The sequence below is a fragment of the Ceratotherium simum genome, chromosome 38 (genome assembly GCF_057802395.1).
Source record: "Ceratotherium simum simum isolate JZ-2026a chromosome 38, ASM5780239v1, whole genome shotgun sequence".
NCBI lineage: Eukaryota > Metazoa > Chordata > Mammalia > Perissodactyla > Rhinocerotidae > Ceratotherium > Ceratotherium simum.
Genome location: NC_141937.1, coordinates 3,669,919 through 3,685,938, shown reverse-complemented (window position 1 = coordinate 3,685,938; position 16,020 = coordinate 3,669,919).

Here is a 16,020-nt window from a genome sequence, read left to right as displayed (position 1 = left end):
TCTAGATGTTTGCCTTTAATTAGATTGAGAAGCATAGAATGGATAATACTTCCTCCTCCACCCCCAGTTTCAGGTGCCCCTAAAGCCAACTATCTGTTAATCATACAAAGAAGCCACAAAACCCAGCACCATTGGGATGTCAAAGATGTACATCGTTGTAGGAAACCACGTGTTTACTTCAGTCGTTAACTCATAGGATGAAGGAACAGCTACCCATAGACGGTTTCACTGCAGCTCAAGGAAGCTGAGGAATGTAAAATATGAGTAGGTCGGGTCGTAGGTCCTGTTCACACCTCCCTAGAGTCCCTCCATGCAGAGGCGCCCCTTTAGTTGACTTTAAACCCTACAGCCGCAGGAATCCAGAAAACCAGGCCAGATAGAATCTTAAACAAGTTCATCAAAAATAGAAACTACTTATTTTTAAAACACTCATGAGATTAATTGAATGTAATGATAAACAACTGACATCATTTTATATCCAAAAATCATCTTAAAAGAAACGAGAGTTAAAACTAGAAGACAAGACAATATAGAACAATTAGGGTGAGGGCCGGGAAGGGGGAGAATGGAAATGGATTTCAAGGAACCTGCAGGGACTAAGAGAAGAGGTTTCTACCTAGAGGTGAACTGTGGGGAAATGGGGCTTAATGTTGTATCTCAGTGTAGAGTAACTCATGAAATATCCTATGATTAAACCAAAGTTTCTAAGTAAATGATAATTCCTTGAAAAGGGACTAACGTGAACAGAATGACAAAAATAGAAATATCGTCTTATGGTATAACATCAATAAATACAATTATTCTGTGTTTTCCTCAGAGACTCGTCCCATACAGTCTTCAACAGATCCATCGTCTTCACAGCTAACTGAACATTGTAACCCAGTCTTGTATCTAAGTTCACAACAATGAAGAGAAGTTGAAGCAAGACAAAACAAAATTGCGGCTGGCAATGTCCGTTTGCACACCAAATTTCTCTAAGTTGTAAAGACGAAATCTTTATAAGTTTAACATTGTACGCAAATATCTTCCATTGGTATAGTCTGAACACATGTTGGACACAGAGCCAGCTGGGCCCACAAGAGGACCATATTCTGACCATGATTTTATATACACACATACACACGCGTCAAATGACCTCAGTGGACCTCCAAAGAAATGTTCAGCCAAAGCTAGGACAGTGCACTTCATTTTCCCCTTTACTCAGCTAAATTAAATAGGATGGAGCCATCAGGTCAGGGCAAAATCAAAACCATCCATGTGTGTTGTGAATCACCCATTTATGATCTTACCTTCATCCCCCTAAGGACTCTCCTAAAGAGAAACTATTGATGAGACAGGAGCCATTACAACACAACCACCAGGAAGTATCCCCAGAGGACCTAAAATGAATACCTACCCGCCTGTGGCTAGGGACTCTGTTCGCCCTGGCATAGACTGGTTGTAGGAGAGGGCATGAAAAGGAGCAATGAGTTTTGTTCTTAGGTTCAAAGTTCTCACCGCACCTCTCCAGGCAGCCTGTATGCGTATTGGTTATTTAAAACTCTAGATCAAGCCAACCTGCTGGCAGACAGTCTTAAAATCAATGACTACCACTGAAACTTAATTTCCAATTGCCTTAATTTAATACACGCTGTAATATACTTTCAGTGGTCGAAAGGAACAAACACATAAGCCTTCCAAGCTGTTGGAACTTAAAAGAAGCCCCTTCCGATGATATTCAAGGTCAGCAAGACTGATGTAAACACTTTCCTCTGTTCTTCAGGGTGCATGCTGTCAAGTTTGGCCGAGAGACGCAAAGGAAAATCACAACAACAGCATTGAGTTGGAGAAGTGGAGGAGATCCAGTTCCTCACACATGGAGAAGCATGTGTAAGGGTCCTTTTGCATTTTGGTGCACGTGCATACCCACCTGTCGCTCAAACATCGGTTTCCACCTGGCCTCTCCATCTTCCATTGGCAAAGTGTCCACACAGCCATACATCCCACCATACGCATAAAGATGTGTTTCCACCACTTCAGAGGTGTGCCGTGCTACCATTTCCGAAAGAATTACATTCACAATAATATGGTGGTTGAGTCTTCACACCCTTAATGGTTTCTACAGTTACATATTCACAGGCAATTATCAAGTGGCATTTTTACTTGCCAAATACAAAGGATACAGTAAAATATTTAGATACTTTTAAGCTCTAAAACAAAATCAATTTTTACAAAAAATCATTTCAAAATTATGATAATCTCTGAATAACGTGGATATTGGTACTTACTGTTGTCTATTCTGCCTTGCAAATATTCTCGGCCAGGTCCTATCACACTAGCAAATTTGCTACTGGTGGTGCAGGACCTCCAGAGCATAGTTTTTTAAATTCTAATACCACACACTTCCACAAAAAGGACGAGAAATGTTTGTTAAAATACAATTCTTATTTCTTTTTATAACTGGCAGCCATGCATTCATTAATTATTAAAAGGGCATAAAATATATCCAGGTTGTTATTTACCATGATAGTGATGTCAGTTCCCATAGACTTCACTGGTTGCTTAACCAAAAGAACATGGTATGTTCCTTTGAGAGTAACCCTCAGGTCAAAACCAAATGCTGCGTATGGAGCTGATGAATCTGTCAGAAACTCATGGTGATATCGAATTATTCTCCCCAAAGATGGAAAAATACCAACCATTCAGATAAAGTCATTTGCAATATTTGAATTTCTTACCAAATGCCATTTTCCCAGTAAAATTAATTTAAGAAATGCACTGACTTTAGCTCTCAGATCATAACTTAGCAAAGAAAGTCGAAACATGGGCAGTCACTAAAAGGCAACCTCTTTTGAGGGAAGCGGGCAGCATTGCTCTCACCTATTTCTATTAAATCCAAAATGCACTGTCCAGGGATAGCCAACACCAAACCTTTGCTTTAAAATGCAAACAAGCCATACCAAATGTTCCAAGTGGACCCAGAGATTCACATTTTCTGTGCAAGAAGGACTTTTGTGACTTCGTGTCTCTTATGACGTCAGGGGAGAAGAGCCATCGGCTCCATTTTGGAGACACACGCCCATGGCTCCTGGTGCTCTGCTCAGACCTGCACCTGCCACCAACCGAGACCACAAGGCTCAGTGATAGGGAGGAAAGCACTCACACAGAACCACTCCTCTCCTACCCTGGGTTCAGACCATTCTCCTTGGTGTCCTTTCACCTCCTTCCCACAGCTTAACCAGTAACAAACATTTGCATCGGTTCATTTTCCCTTTATATTTTAACTATAGCCCAGGAAAAGCCTGACTGTTTCATCTGGGCCTACTTTTAACCAAATCCAGAATGCTTTAGGTGAAATGAAAGGTGTCTGTTTGGGTTTCTCTCATTTGGAAATCAGATATCCAAGTATTACTTTTGTTTCCATAGGAAATTTTCCATCTTCACTTTTTCATTGGTATTTTTCTAGGCAAAGGAGGACCCAACTGCTTTTACCAGTCCATCTCTCCTTAAAATCACAACACATCACTAAATTTGCTTCAACCTCACCTCCAACTTCAGGAGGATGCAAAGGGCCTGCCTGTGCAGGGATGAGGATTCAATATGACGCAACCCTGAGCATCCCTGGGCTGGAGAAGCCTGGGAGAAAGCAACATCCCTCCATGCTGTCCCTCACCGGCAACCAACACTAGGGGGACAGCACCAGCACCCCACCCTCCGGACACAGGTGTCCTGCACACAGACATGAATACAGGCTATACATCCATAGGACAGTTTGTCACCCCAATGCACATGACAACAAGGCAGGCAGAGGATGGGGAAATGGCCAGCCATCCCCAATCCATATCTCCCGGCCTCTTCCTGCCTCCTCTCCCAAGCCACCTCACCCTCCCTTTCTCCCCACAGAGCTTCAAGTTCACCCAAATTTGAGTCTCCAGTATCGGCCTGATCAGCTCATTCCCACCCCACCCCCAATTTCCTGGAGACACATGTAAAATCCCATCTGTGGGGGAAAAAAGTCTACTCAAGTTGCCTTGACATAGGGACTGGCCAGAGCATTCCTGCAGAGATCTCAACTCCAAAACGTTCATGCCGGTTCCTCTCCTCTTTCTCCCCCCCCTCCCCCTACCTTGCTCCTCGCTGCTGCCCCCAAACCAGGCAGTGGGTTCCTCCTCTGAGAGCGGGGACTCTCCTCCACCTCCTCCACCCTCCAGCGCTTTGCGTTTCTTCGACATCTCTGCCCGGGGCTGGGGTTTGGGGGTGTTCTTTCCCCACCCCCAGCCCTCCCCCCTCAGAGAGGAGAGTGAAGGTGGAGTGAGGTAGAGGGGAGAGAGACAGAGGAAAGGGGTGGGGAGGAGAGACCAGGGAGGGAGATGGATGGAAAGGAATTGCTGCTTAAAGAGGGGAAGGCACTTCGGAGTGATGGGAAAGGCAGGAGGAGGCAGGGGCCAGGCGCAGAGATCTCACAGTCAGTTCATCCATGCAGCCCTACGTCTAGGGGGCTGTTTGCTCAATCTCTCTCTCTCTCCCTCTGTCTCTCTCTCTCTCTCTCTCCTTCCTCTTTCCTCTTTTTCTTTCCACTAGAAGGGTAAGCCCAGAGTGGAGGGGAGATCAAAACCAGAGAGGAGAGGCTCCTTGGGCCCCTCAGCTGCTTTCTTTCTAATTTGGGAGGGGGTTGGGGTGGGGGTCCTATATATTAGGACTCCTGGCCCTGTTTATAAAGGAGTGGTGTCTTGTGGGGGAGCAGTGTTTGTGGTGTTTAGTGGTGGATGTTCCCAATAGATTGCAAGGAAAATTGAGTAGAATGGAGAAAATACAATGCTGCAGAACTCGATGCCTTCAGGTGCTAGGGACACTGGACCCCTCCTCCCCTGTGACATCATAGGAGCCTTTGCAAAAAGGGGCTGGGGAAGTGGGGGGGATGAGGAGGGGGCAGCAGAGGGAGGGATGGAAAGCAGAGGGGGATGTTGTCCCCATTCAGAACTGAGGAGGGAAGCCGAGAAAGGGGGAAGGAAGGTGGGGGCACACCAGTAGCTTCTGTTGGCCGCCTCCCGAGGCACCTGCGGGTCTAGCATCACTGCCGCTGCATTTTGCAGCTGGAGGGCAGCCTTCGCAGGGAACTTGGGGCTGGAAAACTCGGTCCAAGCAGTAGCCAGGAGGCAATCACTCAGGCGCTGAGGATAGCTGCAGTCTCTCACCTCCTCTGCAACCCCTTGAGTCTTCTGGCTTTATAAACTCAGGTTTCTTCTTTCTCACTTCCACTCGTCACCTCTCTTCCTAAAAAGTCATGTCCCCAAACACCACACACACACACACACACACACACACACACTTTCTTATTGCCAAAAAGAATGCAGGAAAATAATGGGAAGTTTCTTTTAAAAAGTAGAGAAAAGGTTGGAATTAAGTTTTTCTGGACTCCCAAGGGTTAAATAATAGGTAAAAGGAACTATCAACTTACCCGCCAAAGTCTGCCAGGGACCATAGCTGTTCTCTGCTTCCAGTTCATACATTAAAAACACAAGAGAGAAGAAGAAAAAAAAAAAAGCAAGCGGCCAGGAGCACGGTGGGTCCAGGGCTCCATGGAGAACTGCGCAGAACAAGTTGCCAAGCAAGTCCAGTGGCCCAAGTTTGGGACCTCTCTGCTCCCTTCTGCAGGCATATTCCGAAGGCTTCGGGCACACTGGATTTGGCGCTGATCTTCTTGGCAAAGGAGGAGACAACTCTAAGCGCTGTGTGACATTCTTCTTTCCCTCCTTTCCACCTAGGGGTCTCGAGGAAAGCCGCGCTGAGCGCTCTAGGCGCCAGTGAAGACCGATCCATTGCACCTCATCCTCCCTGCGGCTGCAACTTTGGACCCACACACCTATAGAGAACATGAGTGCGAGTGTGCTGTGTGCGCGCGCGTGTGCCAGCCCGTGTGCCCGCGCGCACTGGGCTTTCGGGGGTGCATGTGTTCTCAGGAACGACTCTCCCTGGCTGCCTGGAACTTGGAGAGTTTTCCTTTAAGCCGGCGCTGCCGCTCGGACACCCCCCGCGTCCAACAGGAGGCGATGACGTCTGCAGCCTCGTTGCCAGACAGTCCCCAGGCTGCCGCTGCCGTTCATTGACAGGAGCGGGCGCTCCGACGTCAGCAGCCGGACCTTTGGCAAGGCTGCTCCCGCGGAGACGGCTCCCACCCCCGCACCTGCCAGCCCGCCCGGGGGAGGGGGTAATGAAATCAAAGCCACCGGGGGAGGGGACCAGGGATGCGCTGGGGCTGGGGGGGGACTCCGATCTGCCCTCTTTCTCCTGGAGTATATAAACAATGCTGTCTCCAGCCAGACTCGCCCCCCCTCTCAGGCTCCCGCAGTGCCCCCCGCCCCTGCCCTTGTCACTTTGTATCGGGCTCGCTCTGCCTGGAAGGAGGAGGAGAGGGGGCGGGAAGCAGAGAGTGGAAACAGACGCTGCTTCTCTTCCCTTTTCCCATTCATAGATTCTGCGGGAAGCTTGGGGCCGCCCCTCGGCTCCGGGAGTCGCAGTGAATGGATGGAGCCCGCACGCGGGGACCACCAGGTCTGCGGGGACACGCGCCCTTGCCTCCGTGCGGGTGGGAGGACCCCCAACGACCACTCTTAAGAGACCAGGGGCCTGCCCTCTCCTGCCCCTTCACCCCAGGGGTCTTTTCTGCCCCAGTGGAGCTAAAACGCAACACAGAGAGAGAGCTGCGCTCAGCCCCAGCGCGGCGGAGAGCCGGGATAGAGACGCAACCTCCGCCTGGCCGATGCCGGACTGTAGCAACAGGGAGGGGAGCGGCCACGTGGCGCAGGGCAGTGGCTGGGGACGCGGGTGTCGCCTCCCTCTGCGCACCGCTCTTCGCTCGCAAGTCCCCAGGCGTGCGCTGCGCCGAGGAGGGGTGCGGTGTGGGGGCTGCAGGGAGACCGCAGGGCGGGTTCCCTACCCAAGCCCAGCTTGCTGGGAATCCGTGGGCTCGCGTCCCCCGCGCGCTCCTGCCGAGAGTGGCCAGATGGCGAGGCCCACGGGGGGCCGGGGGTAGGACGCGCTGCCCCTGCTTCTCGCCCAGGAAACCAAAGGATAAAGTTCTGAGGCGCCCTGCCCATCGCAGGAGCTTCATAAGCGCACGCAAATCTTCCACGCAGGACACAAACGTGGCCGAAGTGTGGTAACTAACTGAAGGGCATGGAGCCCTTCAGAGCCGGGTTTGGCCCAGCTTGTCCGAGAAGGTTGTATAAGCCGTCCAGTCACGAGGTCTTCTCCTTGCGCTCCTGCCCCTTAAAAGGCCACCCTTCCATTGGGCCCTGGACCACAGCCCCTCTTGCTACTAGAGGAAATGCCTTTTCAACGCCCTTCGTTTTCCTCCTAGGTGGTCTACTGAGCCCTCCCCATCACATACACACATGCTGTCATTTCTCCCATGGAGAAAGAATAGAAACCGTTGCTGGCCCCATCTTCTCCCTCACTCCCACCCAGTTTCTCTCCTTCCCTTTACAGCAAACAGCACAAGCAGTTGCCCTAGACTCTGTCTCTGGTTTCTCTCCTCTCATTGGCTCTTGAACCCACTTCAATAAGACTGTCTTAAGATTTCTATCTCAGCTACTCAGCAAAATCCTGCTCTCACCCAGGTCATCAGTCACTGCACGATGCCCAGGCCGATGCCCAGTCTAAAGGTCAAGTCTTGGTCCTCATCTTGCTTGACTTGCCAGCTGTGTTGGGAAGAGTTCATGGTTCCCTCCTCCTGTAATCACATCCTTCACTTGGCTTTCAAGACGCCACACTCCCTGGGTTTTCATCCCACCTTTCCAGCCATGCCTTCTGGGTCACATTTGTTGAATCCACATCTCCCCAGCTTCCTGCTGTTGGAGCATCTCCAGGGCCCAGTCCATGGCCCCCTTATCTTTGCTTACCACCTGCTCCCTTGGTGGTCTCACTCAGCCTCCTGGTGGTAAGTCTTATCTGAATGTTGCAGACTTTTGCGTTTATACGTTTACCCCAGACCTCTCCTCTAAATGCTAGACTCACATATCAAGCTAACACCTCCACCTGGGTGTCTAGAAGTCAATGGAAACTTAACATGACTGGAACTGGGTTCTTGATTTTACTTGCACCCTGAACCTGCTTTTCCTGCAGTTTTTCCCACCTCAGTAAATGAACATTTCTGCCTTTCTGTTGCCCTTAGGCCAAAAACATTGGAGTAACATTGACTCCTCTTTTCTTTATCCCCCCATTCCATCTGTCAGTAAATTCTGTCCCTTCTGCCTTTAAATATGTCCAGGCTCCAGGTCCCTTTCACCACCACCCCACTGACACCACCCAAATCCCACTGCCTCCTGTCTGGGTTGTTGCTGTCGCCTCCCGGTTCGCCTCCCTGCTCTGCCCATGCCCCGTTCACTCTGTTCTGGACAGAGTGGCCAGGGAAGTCCTGTTAAAATGCGAGATCATGTCCTTCTCCACTAAAAACGCTCCAATGGCTTCCCAACTTCCCCGAGTAAAAGCCAAATTTCCCCCATAGTGATTTGCAAGCCCTACCGCCTCCCTGGCCTTACCCCTCTTACTTCCCCCTCCCTCGTCCCCAGCCCTATGGACCTTTTCTAGAACCCACTCAGAGCTTTGCTCCTGCTGACGCCTCTCCAGACCCGTCTCTGCTGAACACTCCCAGGGCTTGTTCTCTTCCTCTTCCTCATGTTTACTCTGGGGCCTCCTGGGAGAATCCCCTAGAGGCCACCCCACCTAAAACTGCAAGACCCCTCCTGTCCCCATGCTTGCTTTATAGTCCTCCTTGCGGTTACCATTGACTGACTTCCCTTCTGCATTCGATCTCACCACTAAAATGCTAACTTCGTGATGACAGGAGTTTTGCCTTTGCTTGTAATCTCATAAAAACTAGACTCAGCCTCACAGAAGTCCTCCACCTCACCACACATTCAGGAGATGCTTGATTGGCGTGCTGGCAAATACACGAAGGTGAGCTTGGAGGCTGTCGGGGGCCTTTTCTTTGTCGCAATGGTCCCCAAATAAAATACCCACGTGAGAGTATGCGAGCCCCTGCCTGGGGCCACTGTTAGGGCTCTGGGTGAGGCCTGAGGAGCACAGGCATTCTTTCCCCACTCACTTGCGTCCTCAGTCCCTTCTTTCACTCCCTCCTTTTCTCTCCCTTAGTCTTTGCTTTCCTGCCCAAGCTTTGCCATGGGCACCCAGGGGCGTGCCTAGCCTCTGGGTCATCCTTGCAGGTCAAGGGGACCCCCAGCTGACTTGTGTCCTTAGAGCACCATACTCCTTTCCTTCAATCCTGTTTTAGTGTGTTCACACCCCTTCTCATGCAGCAAGTAAATATTCTAGGGCCTGAAACTTGTGAAGGCCCAGTCTATGAGTCAAACGTTTATTCATTCAACAATCACTGAGCTCTGAGCTTGAAGTCCCAGGATCTCCCCTTGAGGCTTTCTGATCCAGTGGAGGGGGAATGGGTGCACAGAAGAGGCCCTGGGCTGAGTGCGGTGCTGGAGGCAGTGAGGGAAGGAGCTTGAAGAGGAGAGGTGGGAAGAGAAGAAGTCTGGGGCCACTCACACCCTAGCCAGGCTGGTGGGGGCTCCACAGTGGAGGTTGGTGTGCAAGGCCCAGAGCCATGGGAAAGGGGATGATTCAGAATGCCCAGGAGCTCCAGTGTCTGGCTGAAGGGTGAACAGAAGATGAAGGGCCTTCTGGCCATGCTAAGGAGTTGGGACTATATCCTGAAGACCTTGAAGTGTCTTCAGAAAGAGAAGAAATGGTGTCCAACATGTTTTAGAAAGAAAATTGGTGAGTGGGTCTCAGTTGGTGAGACAAGAGAAGAGAGGCTGGTACACAGATGTGGAGTTGATGGAGGGAGGAGAGTTGGCCGTGTGTGGTGACAGGATGTGGGAGGTGAGGAAGATGGAAATAGTTCCAGAATGCATATGCAATTGCCTATCTTCTGAAGTAGGATCTGAAAATAAGTTAAACTTTGCTGAGGATTGCAGGGTAATTGACGTCTTCAAAGAGGCGGACAGGCTGACTCAACTTTGGTGGCATAAACAATGGCAGTTTAGGATCTATCCTCCACCTTGGACATCTGGAAACTTCATGTTACTGACCTCACCTGAGCAGATCAGGGTCAGAGGATCTGCTGCAGACTCACAAGAGACTGATGTATAATCCAGGGCCGCCTGGCTCATTTCCGGTGGAGGATAAGTCCTTGTGGGGACTGGGATTCTCTCCTCCTTCATTCCGGCCACCCTCGTCTCATATCAAGATAATGAATAAGTCAAACTACAGGACATAGTACTGGCTTACAGGCCATTTGGTCTAAGCTACAGAAAGGGCAATGAACTAGTGGTGTGAGCAAGCAAAGGTCCTGAGAGTGAGTTGCCGACTCTGCAGTCAGGACGTCCAGCATGAGAGTGATGGCAGCTTTGACCTGCCTCCCTGCACTCTCCCAGTGCTTCCTTGCCCCATGCTACAGCTTCCAAGATAACCTCCCAGGACCTTGAAGAGTACATTAAGAATAAAAGGTGGGGGGAGGGGGCTTTGGGGATTCTCCTGACATCTGCTTTAGTGGGAGAGCTACTTCCTACACTCAGAGACCTTTTCATCTCCCCTTTTCTCTGAAGAGTGTTTCCAGGTTCTTCTCATTCCGAGAAGAAGTGAGATTTTTGGCTGATGGGGTGTTAATTGTGACCACTTCCAAGAAAAGGTGGGAAAAACAAGCAAAATCAGAGTGGCCTGCCTTGATAATGTGGCCTGCTGGGCGAACACCTTGTTAGGAAACCAGCGTCCCCATTCTCTGCACAGTCGGAGGCTTTGCATCGACCAACTGAGCACAGTCGTTTCTATGCCTAAAAGAATTTCTAGGTTGTGGGAAATGATTTTCAAATGGGTATTGGAGACATGGAAAGTCTGAAAGTAGCTTATTTAACATTGTGAATGGGTTAAATCTTAAAATAAAGATTCAGAATCTAATCATTGATTTGTAGAGCTGGAAGGAACATTCAATTATCTAACAAGATAAAACCCCCGCCCCCAAATTCTGTGTTATAATGAGGAAAATGGGGGCAAAAAATGTAAGACAGCCAAATAGTAGTGGGGCCTTTATGTAGCATTTTTTTTAAAGAGGAAGGACATTATAGCTGTGCACCATGTTCAGATTTTTAAACAAATCATATAAATGCAGAAAAGCAGTTACATCATGTCTGTTCCTCTTCTTCCATAAGTAGCATAGCTTAGTTATCTTAAATATTTCACCTGTTTAGATTTCATCACTCATTTTTATTTGGAAATAATTTCAAATTTACAGAAAAGTTGCAGGAATAAAAATAGTACAAAGAATACCCATATATCTGTTACCCAGATGCACCTCTTGTTAACCTTTCACATCATTTGCTTCGTCACTTGCTTTCTATTTTTTAACCAGCTATGAGTAAGTCATATACTTACTCATAAGTCATATACTTCTTGACCCTTTACCCCCAAAATGTTTCAGTGTGTATTTCCTAAGGATAAGGATATTTCCCTATATAAACGCAGTGCACGGTTGTTAGCTTCAGTAAATCAGCATCACTGTGACAGCACTTTTAGCTAATCTCCATTTACATTCCAGTTTTGTCCATTGATCCAATGTCTTTTAGAACCCTCCCCCCCCCATCCAGAACAGAATACAGTGGAGGGTCACTGATTGCATATAATTGTTCTATTTTTTAGACTCTTTCAATCTAGAACATTTCCAGAACTTTATTTTGTCTTTTATGACACAGACATTTTAGAAGAACATAGACACCCCCTCTGCCTATTTTTAATAAACCATTTCTCAGTGTGGGTTTGTTTGATGTTTCTTCATGATTGGACTCAGGTTATGCATTCTCAAACAGAATACTACAGAGGGGAGGCTGTGTCTTTTTCAGAAAATGACATCTGGAGGCTCTGATGTCCAGCTGGTTCTCACTGGTGGTCTGAATCCTGATCAGGGTCTTCTCTGATGGCTCCACTGTGTAATTACTCTTTTTGTTTTGCTTGCAACTAATAAGTAGTCTGGGGGGAAACACTTGAAGATCCAGCGAACATTCTGCTCCTCATTGTAATCTGCCCAGAATCAGCCTGAACAAAGGGTTCTGTCTTGGTCCACTCCTGCCATTGCGGCTTCCAAACTCAGCATTCCCTCCGTATTTACTCATCAGCCCCGGGATGGGCAAGATCCCTCCCTTTTCCCTATTTATTAATTTATATGTCTACTAATTAGTAATATCATGAGTATTAAAGTATTAAGGACCCATCAATTCCTATTTTAATGGTTTATACTTCATTCCTGTATGGAATTATTTTTCTCATATTTAATTCATTAAAATGGCTAGTGAGAGCCCCTTATAGCTGGCTCCTGGGTCAGCATGGAACGTCCCCATCATTTTCAGAACTCTTCCTTAATTTCTGGCACAGTAAAATGTTTCAGGCCCAGCTGGTACCCACCTTGCCCCAGCCTGGAATCAGCCATTTCTCTGGAGAACGCTGGTCCTTGTAGTGGTATTAGAGACCAAAATCTGGGTACCAGAGGTGCTCACTGCTACTGGGGTGTCTTTTCTTCTTGGTTCTTGCAGCAGACAGATCTAGGCAATAAGTGAGCACACACACACATAGATATACGCATACATGCACATATATAGACAAACATACCTGTGCACATATACATACATTCATACACTGTGGAAGTCAGGAGTCTTTCTTGCCTTTCCTCAAGGCATCTATGTATATCCCTTTTATCACAGTGAAGTCCCTGGCTCCCAACAACATCAACTCACTTGCTCAATCCTGTACTAATGTGTCTAAAATTGCTTTGCCCCAAGTTGTTTTGCCCACACCACTGCAACAGACAAACTACAAGAGGAGGTCAAGGTTTCCTTGTGATTCTTCCCCCAACACTTCTCATCACGTGGTACAAAATCCAGGGCATCTATAATCAAACACTGTGTTCATGAGTTATTTGAACTTGTTCTTTTTTATTTCCCTTCCTTTGTCTTTCATTTGAAAGATGAGTGGATTCATTTCTTTCCATTTCCTTTCAGCTTTAGGGCTTTGCCTCTTCCCATTCTTATGATTTAATTTTATTGTTTGAATATACATTTTTGAAACTGCTTCTGAAAGTCAAAACTATAAGCAATCCCTCTGTCTTCAGCCTGGCTCACAAAAGATGTGTAATTAGGATTGGTCAGATGGAAGTCAAGGGGGATTCTGGTTTAACCTTAAATTTTCTTCCCTCTTAGCATGAAATCATTTTCGATGGTTACCAGGCAGGACTTAAATGCAGTAGGCATTGTTCTCATCATACCAAACATATTTTAATCTGTATAAAGCAGTTGGGTTTTTTTTTTTTCAATGACTTCAGTTTCTCTGAGGTTTCACCCTGCTTTCCCATTAGTGGCTGCAGATGTTGGCCAATTTGTGATGAAGAACTATCATATATCAAAACATCTTGATTTTAATACTGACTGATAATGCAATAACAGAAACAGTCCTGATAAATTAGGGGATAAAACTCTTTAAGGCACAGATATAACAGTTGTCAAAAAAGTAAAAGCATTGTTAGGCCAAGCCAAATGCCAACATAAAAAAGTTTTCCTTCTCTGTATGTAACAAAAGATAGGATTCAGCTCCTATCCTAAGTTAAATTGGACTGCTGAGTCTTCAACCAGGGATGCTTTGGGAACAAATAAGTTTCTTATAGTATGTAAGCAGGACACACAAGTGCAATTGCTTTGAAAGTCAGAGCTCTGTGGGCATGTGCATCATCTGTCTTACTCTCCCGCCCTTCCCGTTCCCCTCCCCCATGCTGTCTGTAACAGCTCAACACCAGGGTTTTCTTACATGAAGAATAAATAAATATGTCATTGAAAGTTGTGAAGTTGCTTCTCTCAGATTTGAGATAGTTCTCAACACACTTACCAAGGTTTGAAATGTTAGAGATTCTTGCAAATCTGGAATTTTCTGTCGAGAAATGCTGAAATTTTGACAAATGTACAAATAAAAGAACATGCTGTCACAGCATGTAATCCATTTATAATTTGATCTTTGATCAAAAAATTTTTTTCAATGATTTATTTTGGTAACCATGGCAATGTTAAAACATAAATGTCAACAACAAGTGTTGTAAAAGGATTATTATGGTATGTATATGCACATGCTCAACTTGAATGAAGATCAAAGATGGAAAATTTTATGCAACCGCATATCTGAGGAAACTCCATACAAGATTTAAACAGTAAGTCCCCATCCCCCTCCCCTAGTCCCTAGCAATCACCATTCTACTTTCTGTGTCTGTGAATTTGCTTACGCTAGATACTTCATCTAAGAGGAATCATACAGCATTTGTCTTTTTGTGTCTGGATTATTTCACTTAACATAACGTCCTCAAGATTCATCCATGCTGCAGCATGTGTCAGAACTGCATTCTTTTTTATGGTTGAATAATATTCCATTGCATAGATATATCACTTTCTTTTTTTTCCATTCATCAGTTGATGGATATTTGGATTGTTTCCACCTTTTGGCTATTGTGAGTAATGCTGCTATGAATATTGGTGTACAAGCATCAGACATTCATATTTTTAGTTCCAGGTATGATTAGGGTTTATTAGAAATGAAAAGGAAGTTATAACAAGAGGTCTTCTCAAAATCTCTCTCCACCAGTAAGGGCGCTGTCTACTGCAGTGGGGCTGGAAAGTTCCATGCCACAGGACATTATGAATAATATATCTACCACACCAAGTGGACATGAGAGTAGAAATGTCAGAATTTAAGGCTGGAGGCTAAACTACGGCTGCCAAGTTCAGACCTATTCTACAGGATGAATTTTCTAGCACATTTAGGAAGAAGTAAAACTAGCCAAAGTTATCCTGTTCTGGAGAGTGTGAGAAGATCCATTGGACATCTGGAAATCCAGATGTTTCCGCGCAGTCAGTCCTTTGCTTGTTGTGTTTTAACAGAGAGGCAGCATTGGCCACAGTGTTTAGTTTAGGCCACAGCAACAGCATCTGCCCCAACACCCCTCTTCCACGGCTGTCCTAGCGCCATGGCCCCACAGACCAGGGCAGTGGGCAACAGTCAGGCTTCTCCAGCAGAACTGGGGCTCAGGCCCGGAGCTTTCCGTGAGGAAACACGGGTAGAAGCGGGCGCAGGGCCCTAGATCAGACATGCGCACTCAGGGCACAGCACCACTAATCTTTTTTCCTGTCCTGAGGACTTTTTTAACAGAAAATAACCCTGACTCTAGTAGGTTCTCAGGCTGTGAACAATGGGCACTTGCTGGAGAGGGGGCTAGGGGCAATGTCGGGGGGCGGCTCGGGTCTGCAGGGGGTTGTGGTGATGCGACTCCTGGGGGCTTGGGCATCAAGATGTGTCACAAGGGAAACGTGATCCCTCCCCGCCCCCAGCCGTAACCCCTTTCCTCAGGGGGCTGCGACCTGCGTCCCCCAGCCCGGGTACCCCTCCCCCTCCATCCCGTGCCCACCCCTCTTCCGCTTTCCTAGGCAAAGAGGGTGCCCGGGGGTCGTGCGGGGGTGGCATGTAATGGGGTGCTATAAGGGGATCTCGGGGTGCAGCAGAGGGAAGTGGGGGAGGTGGGGAGTGCGGGGGAAGCGGGGGAGGAGGCAGCGGGAGCGCCCTGGGGCAGGGGGACGCAAGGCCCACAGGGGGTGCAGTGACGGGTGGGGGGCTCGGCAGTGGGGGCGGGGAGCTGCAGGGAGAACGGGGGAGGAGGCAGAGGGGTGCAGTGGGGCAGAGAGACGCGGGGTTCACAAAGGGAGTGCAGTGGCTCGCGGGGCGCGCGGCAGCGGGGGCGGGGAGCTGCAGGGGACCGGAGGTGGCGGGGCCACAGCGCCCAGGGAGCCGGCCCTCACGCGCCCCTAGCGGGTCCCCCGCGGCCCCCCAACGCCCGCGCCCCCCGCCCGGCTGCTGGCGTCAGAGCCGCCTGCGTCAATGCCTCTCGGTGACACACACTGCTTTTTTTCTCCTGCTCCTTTTTCTCAATGAGAGGAGCCTAATGGGATTTTT